The sequence below is a fragment of the Rhyacophila brunnea genome, unplaced genomic scaffold (genome assembly GCF_057557595.1).
Source record: "Rhyacophila brunnea isolate RB1 unplaced genomic scaffold, BYU_Rbru_1.0 scaffold_10, whole genome shotgun sequence".
Lineage (NCBI taxonomy): Eukaryota > Metazoa > Arthropoda > Insecta > Trichoptera > Rhyacophilidae > Rhyacophila > Rhyacophila brunnea.
In genome coordinates, this window is record NW_028232752.1 from 12,346,011 (window position 1) to 12,355,578 (window position 9,568).

Here is a 9,568-nt window from a genome sequence, read left to right on the forward strand (position 1 = left end):
ATTAAACAGTGGTATATATTATTTAAATTAAAGTATATTATTATATGGACAGTTAAGTAGCTACCGATCCTTAACTATCCCTTATTAATTCAAACTTTGATTGCGTATTTTTTAAATTCACTAATAATACTCGTATACCACTTCCGGTACACCTACGGTAGCCGAGTTGGTAGAACGAAATGCATATAGTTTTTTTTCAATCTGCTTTGATCCAGATTCCAGTGAGAGGACCCATTGGATTGGGCGAATGGTTAACCATGTCTCGTATCTACGAAATAACTCCACTATGCATACTTCCATATGATATAATTTTTTTTCTTTAATATTATATGATTATTCGGTGTATTTTATCTTCATTAATTCAAATATATTTAAATAATGATTCTATCTAGAAACACGAGTTGGTATTTTCTTGGTTTTATATTATAGTTATAAAGTTCGGTAACACGGCACTGCGAAATAGGTACATTATATTAATTCTAGTTTGATGTTGAAAGGTTTAAAATATACTTTGGAATTTAGATATTAAAAGACACACTGGACAGTGGCGCGTGTCGACTACATTATAGGAAAACTCAGTGACAACTGTATTTTCGTTGCGTTATTTTCTACAATCTATAAATAATGACCATAGACAATAACATGGCAGTTGTAGGGTTATCATCTACATATGGTGATAACAATGTTAAGATTGTTAAAAATGTACCAGTGGTGTTGGATGAAAATTTAAATTTATGGTAAAGAACCACTTTTCAATGCATTTGTTTAAAATGAAAATAATTTCCTTTACACTACGCAGCTTTGGGAAATGAATTTCGTGCCGAGATATTTAACAAAAGACTGAATATTCATTATCGCAATTCAGCCGGCCGTATTGAATGGAAAATAATGTTTTTCAGTTTTCCGAGATATTACTTAGGTATGTATGTTGAATTTTCTATCGGCGTAAAAACGGCGATTAAATTTGGCGGGAAATTTTCATTTCCTAATTTTCCCGACTAGATTTATACGAAAATTATTTAGGTATGAATTTTACTTACTGCTTTTGATGAATTACATTTAATATTTTTGAGTAATTAGACCTCTTGTGTCGGTGGTCGTCAAACTGTGCGCCGCGACGCTCTGGGGCGCCGTGTACGATACCCTAGAGCGCCACTACCGCAATGATAAAAACTCAATGGTGTACCAGTGTGTGACCTTTTAATGCTTTTATTGCTTTAAACATCACCTATCTCACCTTAGCAATTGATTGGTTTCAATAATACATTTATTTAAGTAAGAAGATAATTTGGAGAAGTTCGTATGTATTCAAGCGTGTCCAGAAACTTTTACGTATGCAATTCGCCGTATCACACTTCACCATGAAATGTTATATCGGAAATATATAGCCGTATATTAAAGAATCCAACATCTTTGGGTCGTATAGTACTAATTCATGTCTAAATAAAACACGGTTCATGTCGGTTTATACTTTACAGGAAGCCAGCAGCAAACAAATTTTTAAAATAGTTAGGTTAGGTTAGGTTTTCATTCTTGAATTCATGAATTTTGCCAAAATCAACTATGAAATTTGAACTAATGATCATATTGAATCTACTTAAATTGGAGACTGTATAGTATATAGATATCTGTGCCATGGTGAAATATTTTATACTATTTACACACAATTTACACGTAACCGTATTCGATATCTGAGAGTGAGGGTAGTTACAATAATGTCAATTTTGACTAAGAGGTCATGCGTTGCTTGTGAGCAAAGTAAATTAACATAGAAATTCAAATGATACAACCTTTGAGAATAGATTCTGTGGAGTCAATATTTTTTTTCCTTCGATACTAATTATATGTATAAGCGTATAATATAATTTTTCAAATATTACCATTAGGGAATCCAATCCAAAACCAAAATTCTAATCCCGGGATTTCGGAATTACAATTTGACAATCCCGGGGTAGGCAATTTTTTCATTGTTAATATAAAAAAATTATATCAACAAATAACATTGATAAAATCAGTCAAAATAAATCTAGTACAATGTATACTATTTAAGACATTTATTGTTAATATTGTATACGTTCAATCTTGGAAATACATAAGTTTAATGGACTAAATAATATTGTAATATAAATAATAATGTGAATTTAATATGAGATTGCTGTTTCTGATAGTAAAGACTTAATGAATGGGTTAGCAAGTTAGAGAGTTAAAATAGTAAAGCAAATCATGTTGTAATTATGGCCTTTCCGCTTCATACATCTAATTAGTCAGCCAAATATGAAACTGCCGTAAAACGTATGAGATCATGGTGGAATTACTTTGTTAATAGTGCTAATCATTGTTTTTTTCAATCTTTCTCATTTTTATTAATTTATGTGAAAAAATAAAATGAAACGGCAACTTACACATGGGTATAAATCAAACTTCATTCAAACTCAGTTTATTTCTAATGTAGTTATTTGTTATTAAAGGTATTTTTCTGTTATATTTTCGTTTTTATTTTTTTTCCATAAAAATTGATAAAAAAAATCAGTCCCGAAGGATTCGGGATTATGTTTATCAATCCCGGATTCATAGGTATCGAAAATAGCTCGGGATCCAGGGATCCCGGGATTGGAATCCCTAATTATCATAATATGTCCTTTTAAAGTAGCGATAGATGAGGTGTAATTTCAAATATAATTAAGGGCGACACTTTGCATAGATATTTCACTGGAAAGCTGTATAGAGTATACCAAGCTTTGAGATAGTAAATGAAAAACAGGGGGTGCACCAGTGGCGGGTTTAAGGAATTGGAGGCCCGAGGCACTGACTGATTTTGAGCCCCCCACCATAAAAATAAAGTTATAACCATAAAAGAAACAATGAATCTCTCACCTAAGTATCCAATTATTATTAAAAATGACAATAAAGACACATAATAATAATAATAATGATTGGTTTTTTGTGTAAAACTACGTAGGTATCTGTTTTTGTTTTTATATTATTACTCCTTTCAGATTTTAATTACAGGGATTTGGTTATGGTTACTATCTGATTTTGGTATAATTTACTAAATATTGGTATAATTAAGTAAATGGTTTGAAAAAAAGACTAGTTTGAACTGTTTCGAGACCCCTTTTAAATTTTCTGACGAATCCATTACGTCATCCGCGACAAAGAAAATCCTGCTAATTGGTTTTTTTGTAAGGAAATCGTGGGGAAAAAATTAGAGATAAGGGTGTTGCGAAACGTAAAAGTTTTGAAACCACTGACTTAGAATATGAAATGTCCAAATACTTGCTTTTTCAATTTTAATAATTATTATTTATGATGAATTAATTACTTTATAGAATGTTAATGTTACGATAGCACAGTCTTCTATAATTGCGATTATATAATTACCTAATTAACTTACACAGTTTAAGATCGATTCTTTTTCTTTTCTTGATATCGTCTTTTTTTCTTTCTTGGATGATTACGGCCATATAAATATGCATTATTATGTATTATAAAACCCTTTTTTAAAGATAGTCACTATAATTATCAATCTTTTTTTGTTAATATGAATGCATATTCAGTAAAAAAAAAAATGGCATAATTTCAAAAATGTAATTCCCGATGTTTTTCAATTTGTGTGTGAGTCTATGGACCTAATAGGTTGAGCAAGTGGCTGACATCCATTTCTCGTAAAAAATAAAATTTGATAATACAAACCTCTACCCTGTGGACCCCATATGATCCTATTTGGATCGGACATGGTCGAAGTCCTAGTGTCATTACGCCTCCCTATCATAAGGCCACAGTCTTATAAGATTTCCAGTTACATGTAAATTGTACGTAAAACATTTCACCGTGGCACAGTTCGCCGTGAGTTTTCTTTACCGGAAAGAGATGACCGTATACTATACGGTCTCTAATTTTATTAGATTCAATATGAACGTTAATTCAATTTTTATAGCTGATTTTGGCAAAATTCATGAATTCAAGAATGAAAACCTAACCTAACCTAACAAATAATCTAGTATATCGGCTATTTTAAAAATTTGTTTGCTGCTGGCTTCCTGTAAAGTGTAAACCGACATGAACCGTGTTTTATTTAGACATGAATTAGTACTACACGACCCAAAGATGTTGGATTCTTTAATATACGGCCATATATTTCCGATATAACATTTCATGGTGAAGTGTGATAGGGCGAACTGCATACGTCCAAGTTTCTGGACACGCTTGAATACATACGAACATCTCCAAATTATCTTCCTACCTAAATAAATGTATTATTGAAACCAATCAATTGCTAAGGTGAGATAAGCGATGTTTAAAAAAATATGAACCTTAATTCAATTTTCATAGCTGATTTTGGAAAAATTCATGGATTCAAGAATGAAAACCTAACCTAACCTAACCTAACAAATAATCCAGTATATCGGCTATTTTCAAAATTTGTTTGCTACTGGCTTCCTGTAAAGTGTAAACCGACAAGAACCGTGTTTTATTTCGACATGAATTTTATGTCAGTACTATACGCATGGCCCCCACATCCTGAAGCGGGCCCCAGGCTAGGATCTTTGGCGGGCCTCCCTACCCATCGCTAAAAATAAAGGCAGTGTTTTTTGCATATTTTAATACATCCATTTAAATTATGGAGTTGTCGAATATCGATACACAATTGAAAATTAAATCGTACAACCACATAATTTTAAATAATATCAATATTGAAGAACAGTAGCGCCGCAGGCGACTTTTTTTTACTTTTAGAGAGAATATGTGATGTGTGCTTATATAACTTATCTAGTCAACCCTTCCTGAGCCCGGGCCCCAGGCTAGAGCCCTGCCAGCCCCCCTTTGTGGGGGCCATGACTATACGACCCAAAGAGATTGGATGGACTTTAATATAATTGAACTGTGATACGGCGAACTGCATACGTACAAGTTTCTGGACACGAAGATTACCAATGCATTGGATATTAACCAACTTACGGAGTTCCATAGCCATGAGAAATATTTTCTGCATATACTCTTTACCTCTCCTTGCATTATGAGATGGACTAAATCAATTTTTTCATTGCGGAAATATGGCGGAAGTATGCAAGCTTTTCTGCGTTTGAAACCGAATAATCGGTCTTAAAAATTAAATAAATAACACATTAATATAATGGAACCAGTAGGTATATAATATAGTACAACAATATACGTATGCATATACTAAAATGATATGTCGGTATGTTACCGGCAATATTATACAATAAACGAGCCATGAATACGAATATGTTTTTTTACTACTGTGTTTTAAATGTGTATCTAAATATTCTAAATAATACACTAAGGTCTTTTAAAGCTTTACCTAGGTATATCTTAAAACAATATTACATTTTAATGGGGTAATTTGTATAATTTTATGGATATGAAAACATACAAGCAGCGTTTTGGCGTACATGCAAATATTACGTGGTCATTTTGGTGTGTCAATATTACTAATCCCTGAGTGAGCTTTTAATATAAGCTTGATACAATATATTGGTAAAAATATTTAAAAAATAATGTAGTATTCTTTAAAAGCTATTACATACTATGCATTTGAATCATCAATATTAGATACTTCTTTTGGGGTACTATTCGGTTATCAGGAATACAGCGGCAAACACATTTTGAAAATAGCCGATAAGCTGGATTATTTGTTAGGTTAACCTAACCAAACCAAACCTAACCTAACCTAACCCAACCTAACCTAAACTAACCCAAACTAACAAATAATCCAGTATATCGGGTATTTTCAAAATGTGTTTTCCGCTGTATTCCTGATAACCGAACAGTACCCTTTGATTAGTATACTATACTATAAATTATTATCTAGGTACTTTAACTAAGTATATAATATTACTATTATTAGATAAGTAATTACTGATTATTATTAATGAGCATTACTGGTGGCTCTCGTGGTGCAGTGGGTAAGTCGCTGGTCTTCCACCCGAGAGTTCTGGGTTCAATTCCCGGTCATGACAAAAACATTTATGTGTTTTTCTCAAAGCCTGGGCGTTTGTGATCGTTCAACATTACTAACAACCACCTTGTACGAAAAAACAAGGACATGGCTGTTAATAATTCTAAAAAAAATGTGCATTGCTATTCTTATTTCTCTTACTGTAGTCTAAAGTTTATCAAAAATAAATCCATATTTAGCTATATTATATTTTTTCCGACTGATACGCGGTTTAAATGGAAACTCTACCATTATTGGTAGTATTGACCTATTTATTACTGATAACTATCTTAGAAATTGAGAGCATCTGTTGTTTGTTTTCCTAAGGTGCACAACTAACCTGCAATTGGTAACGCCAAGTGGGATGGCAATAATTATGTGCAACCAAATTGCTGATTCCGATATTGATATATTCCATTATAGTAAAGTGAGTTTAGGTGGATGTTGTTTTACATGTTTTTAAAATAGGGTCTGCTCAGTGTGCTGCCATGTATTTTTTACTCAACAGCTGCAATTTTCATAGCCTAACTTAACTTAACCTAACCTAAACTAACCTAACCTAACAAATAATTCAGTAGATCGCCTATTTTCAAAATTTGTTTGCCGCTGGCTTCCACTAAACAGACAAGAACCAAATATACAATTTAATAATAATAATAAAAACAATAGTAACAAGAAAACTGATTGTGTAGATACATTCAAATTGAGGTGCTGAGGATTTAATGAATACAAGTGCAATGGTGATTAAGTTGAGTACATCGACTTCAAAGTGAAAAATACTATTGAGCAATCTATACTCTGTAAATAACATTAACACATTGTTCTTTTTTACTATTCCAGGATAAAACATTAATATTTTTTTTTTGTTAATTTATTTAGTATTTTAAGGAGAACCAAAAATTAAAATTAAATATGTACCTACATTGATATGAAAATATTTTATACAGCCGATGGTATATAATCCAAATATTATATTTATACTCATAATTTATTCTCCGTTACATGTATGTGGTTGTGTGAAAACTGCTCTAAGCTCATTTTATTTTTAATTATAAGTCACTTACATTCATTTATTTTTTAGTATATAAATATTATGATATATTAAATACAAAATATTTTTATATACTTACACAGTTTATATTGATGTAAAAATATGTTTTTTAATACACCAAATTAGCAAATAAATAATTGGAAAGCGACCATCACTGAAAAAATTCAACGTATGTATATATACTTAACTTCTTTGATAATATGTGCTTTTATGTAGTTATCGTGTTGTTAAATATTTCAAATAATATATTAAGAGGATTATTTTATTTGTATATAATATGTTAAAAATAAATTAGTAGTATATTTTGGACATAAAGTGTAGGTACAATTCAATATAATGTAATTTATAATTTACTTTCCTAATTATTTTAACTGGGTTGGTAAAAATTATATTTATAATAAAACAAGCGAGCTAATTTATTGTAAAATTAATAAACTGTATCATTTGTCTAGACAAGTTTATAGATAAATCAAAATGTTTATTCAATTATCAAAACTTTATTAAAATTTATTACTCATTGGCGGTACTAAAAAACTCACCCTCTTAAAAAGATTCAATCCCCGCAGATGAAGCGGGAACAAAAAAAAATTAAACTGCAAAACTTTGTACTTGCATTCGCCAAAGAAAAACACTGTTCATTAAAAAGTGCCGCTAAACTTCGCGCAACTTTCCGTTGGTTTTAAAAAGAAAACTTCTGCGAGTGCAAAAAAATATCGACGCCGCTTTCCGACGCGAGACGAAAGCTCCCGCCTGGGAAACTGCACCGATACGTCCATTCGCGACGCCTACTCGCGGACGAATGAAAATAATGAAATGACAGCTTTGGTTTGCTCTACGTTCGAGCGACGTCCAAACGGAACGACGCCATACTTTAAAAGCGTTTAAACTTGGAACGCTTTATTTTGTAAACAAAAGAAATGAGGCCAATGTTGGCTTAGCAAACTTTTTTCTAAAGCTTGTAGTTTGGTCTTGTATCTAACAATGTCGTTAGGCAAATTTCGGAACTGCATAATATAATTCAAGTTGAATAAACTTTATTCATTTACTTAAAATTTAAAAAAAATCATTTAATGATACAATTTTGTTCTTTCACTGTTTATATTCGTATAGTTTTCAAAATATATATAATATATATAACAGAAATATTTAAAAAAATTAAATCGGCGGGTAATAAAACGTGCAGTAATCCACAACTTTACTGTCCCCCATTTTCAATCTTCGACTCAATCAAACAAATTATATTTGACTGTTAACAATATTTTCTACTAAAATCACTAAAAATAATTACCACTAACTTTATATTTAATACAAAAACAATACATTTCAGCAACACGTGATCGCAGTTTTTAATTGAATGTAAACAGTCTAATCATTTTTTACCGGTGACGTTTTGAAAAAACATTTAATTCAGCCGTAGAAATTCTAACTTACTCTAACGCATAGTGCGGAGGTGCCGAGATAAGCGTGCCGAATGCTTACTCACTCGCACTTATGGTTCGTTTTTGTTCAGGCCTTGGGACCACCGGTTGAGAAACACTAGTGTAGAGGATGGCCGTCTATGAAAAAGATAACAAAGATGGCGTGGAAGGCATCAGACTTTCTGGAGTGACGAAAAGAAAAATGTTTTGAATTTTCATCTCTAAATTTAATTATTATCATCAAAGTGCAGACAAGAATTGCAGAGATTATCGCTGATTGCGTCCGAAAGCTGAAAGTCTGAAAGTCAGTGGAGTTCTAGAAAGTAAATTATAAACGATCCGGAATATAAATAAAATTAAACATTTGACATTATTATTTCATCTGAGATTTACCGTGTCCGGAAACTTGTACGTATGCAGTCCGCCGTATCACACTTCAACGTGAAATGTTGTATCGGAAATATATGGCCGTATATTAAAGAACGTCCAACCTTTTTGGGTCGTACAGTACTGACATAAAATTCAGGTCTAAATAAAACACATTGACGGTTTACACTTTACAGGAAGCCGGCAGCAAACAAATTTTGAAAAAAGCCTATATACTAGATTATTTGTTAGGTTATGTTAGGTTTTCATTCTTAAATTCATGAATTTTGCCAAAATCAGCTATGAAAATTGAATTAATATTCATATTGAACCTAATAAAATTGGAGACCGTATAGTATACGGTCATCTCTTTCCGATAAGAAAGCTCACGGCGAACTGTGCCTCGGTGTGAAATGTTTTACGTACAATTTACATGTAACCAGGATTTACTTATAAGGAAGATTTTATTTTTTCTATAATATTCGTATTATTGTCGTTGACAGCAGTTGTTTCGGGTTACAAACCCATCAATAGAACGATTCAACAATAACTTAATTAACTCTATGGAGGTAACCTAAAAAAAGTACAGTCACAGTAACACAAAATCATTGTCAACAGCAGTACAGAGACATCGGTAAAGCCTCAATGCGTTTTCATTCATCCAGTTATACTCAAATTGTCACCAAAATGAAACCGAATATTATATTAATATCTACCGGTCTCGGCAGGGTTGATAATAATAACGATATCTAGAGTTGTATATAAACAGCGAAC